Source organism: Octopus bimaculoides, chromosome 15, assembly GCF_001194135.2.
Source record: "Octopus bimaculoides isolate UCB-OBI-ISO-001 chromosome 15, ASM119413v2, whole genome shotgun sequence".
Taxonomy (NCBI): domain Eukaryota; kingdom Metazoa; phylum Mollusca; class Cephalopoda; order Octopoda; family Octopodidae; genus Octopus; species Octopus bimaculoides.
This window is the reverse complement of record NC_068995.1, coordinates 53,634,093-53,636,934: the sequence shown is the minus strand read 5'-3', so window position 1 is coordinate 53,636,934 and position 2,842 is coordinate 53,634,093. Positions and strand designations below refer to the sequence as shown.

The following is a 2,842-nucleotide window of genomic DNA, read 5'->3' as shown; positions in this document are numbered from 1 at the left end:
TACATACATATGTACATACATGTACATATATATATATGTATGTATGTATGTAGGTAGATAGGTATGTATGTATGTAGGTATGTATGTATGTATGTATGTAGGTAGGTAGGTAGGTAGGTAGGTAGGTATGCAAATGCATGCACGTTTCACTCACATGCATACACACATTTACACTGAGAAAGATGGTGAGTGTGAGGAAGATAGATAGATAGATAGATAGAAAGAGATAGATAAATAGATAGATATAGAGAGAGAGTGAGAGAGAGAGACTGACAGAGAGAAAAAAATAGAGAAAAGAAAATAGAAAATGAAAAAAAGGAGAGAGGATGGCGGGAAATAGCGGGATACAAGAATTGACACATATGTAGGAATATCTGTACATATTTTAACTTCGATATCTTTTTTGCAGATATCTGCAAAAGAAAATGAAATATATTGACATATAACATTCTTTTAATTCCAGAAACTTGTTTTCTTTACTCGTGTTGTTGTTGCTGTCGTCGTCGTTGTTGTTGTTGTTGGTGCATAGAAGAATTCAACAAGATTCTCTATATTGTATGTAACTGCATTTTTATTTACTCTCTCTTCATTGACGTATAGATATTTTCGAAATGTTTCTTATGTATTTTCTTTTCTTTTCTTTTTTCATTTCATTCTCTTTTGGTTTTATTTTTTACTTATTAGTTACATATTTTTATATATTTATTTTTTGCAGGATTCGAAAGATTTGTTTTCTTTTTTCTTTTCATACATCCTTATCTATAAAGGTTTTCATGCAAGTAAGTTTATTCTATTAACAAACGAAAATAAGAATTAGATAAAAAAAATTATATACTTCCATACACACATATATATTCATATATACGCACCCACGTATTTGTGTATACGTATGTGTATGCGTGTATGTATATATATATATATATATATATATATATATATATATATATATATATATATATATATATGGGGGTGGTGTTTGTGTGTGCTTGCGTGTGTGTGTTGTAATATTCGACTTTCTAGTATGATATATGTATGTGTATATACGTGTGTGTGAATGCATATACATATATACTTATATGCACTCATACACAATAAAAAAAAGAATTTAGCTAAGGGAAATAACTCAAATAAGCCAATGTCATGAATTAACATAAATGCAGTTTCCATGGATGCGGAGAATGACGTATGCAAAAACATCCCTAATGAGTTGAAGTTTTGTTCTTAGTTCAACAGAGAACATATAAAGCTAGCGGCATTCGTTAGTGACTCACAAAGAAAAGAGAAGATAATTTCACTAAATTAAGAATTGTTTAAAAAAAAAATCGTTAAGTCACGTGCTTAAAGGGAATTCTGACATTTGTTAGCGTCCCTTAAGGAAGGCGATTAATTTTTTTTTATTTTGTTTTCATTAATTCAAATTTTTTCGCATTATCTCCCTTCTTCTCAGTGGAATACTAACGAAGGCTGCTAGGTTTAGTTTTCGCTCTCCAACTAGAAAGAGCAAGTCTTATTCATTAGAAATCTTCTGAATAGGTGTTTCGCATTTCCACATATATTTTATTTATTTCAGTCTTTGCTGAATTATTTCCTTAAGTCCAATTTTGTTCATTGTGCAAATTACAGCTCGTTATACGTCAATCGGAGCCTTGTTTTTCTCTACCTACATACCGTATTATTTTTACCGATCAAGCGAATTTGTAAGCTCCAAAGAGACCATAATATCCGTCAGACAATTTAAGGTATTTAACTAATTTTAATTTAAGGAAACTGTATTCCTTTCTCGTTGTCAGCCACTATCCTATGGTGTTATGTTCTTATTTCTTTCTGCAACCAGTTTCAGCTTATTACAATAATTCTACGAACGATATTCAGTAAATCAATACATACTATATGTATGTATGTATGTATAAAAAAAAAATTTATAAACTCTCGTGAGAACGTGAACAATTCTTTTCGGAAGACTGGATCACGTCTTATGACGTCAAGAACATACAATTATCGTTGGTAAGAACAAAATTTCTAAAATAGATGAAGACCATCAAGAGACGTTTTTGATCCAATGGTAGAGCGCCAGTCAAGGCCACTGGAGATGTAGACTCGTGTCCCATTGGCAGTCTTTGTGGGGGAAGTTCTGACCAAAAGGGGTTTTTTCAACCCACTATTTCCATGCTATTATTTATAGCTCTTTGTGCATCGTGTTCCATTGTTCCAAACATGTGTGTATGTTTATGTGCATATGTATGTGTCTATGTATATGAGTATGTACATATATATCGGGGAGGGGAGTAGAATTCAAATCATGGGGGACTTCAAATATTAATAAGCAAGTTGACTAATGCTGTTAGAATAGCCATCAACCTATCACATTTAATACATGCGCACTTCTGATAAGCCAAGTACTGCAGTACTTGCCCTGAGATATCTCATATGGACCTTCTGTATTAAAAACACAGTAAATATAAGACAGAGATGAAGATTCATCCAAGCAGTCGTTAATGCATTTCGGCTTTTTTCGGACAGAGAACTCGCGTCCTCTCTTATAAAGGAAAACAGTGAATAACGCATTTGCTGGTGTTGCGATTTTTAATCAGCCGCGCAACTGTTCTCAACATCAACCAATGTTTTATCTTATACATCAGAGAAGACGACTTCGGCTCCGGGCTTGCTGCGACTACGCACCACTAACAAAGCCCAAAATAGCCAAAATATATCTGGGTCTCTTGTTGGCTGCTACTGGGACGATTTTTTTGTATATCGCTCTCTCTTCCCTCTCTCTCTCGTCTCTCTCTCTCTCTCGTCTCTCTCTCTCTCTCGTCTCTCTCTCTCTCGTCTCTCTCTCTCT

At 33.6% G+C, this 2,842-nt stretch overlaps 1 long non-coding RNA gene across 1 annotated transcript in view; it reads left to right on the top strand.

Annotated features, from left to right (window-relative positions):
- Positions 1 to 1,219: 1,219 nt before the first annotated feature.
- LOC128249546 (uncharacterized) overlaps positions 1,220 to 2,842 on the top strand; it is a 13,087-nt gene continuing 11,464 nt past the window's right edge. The window contains exon 1 of the long non-coding RNA XR_008265666.1: positions 1,220 to 1,739. This is a non-coding gene — a long non-coding RNA (uncharacterized LOC128249546). The remainder of the gene's footprint in view (positions 1,740 to 2,842) is intronic.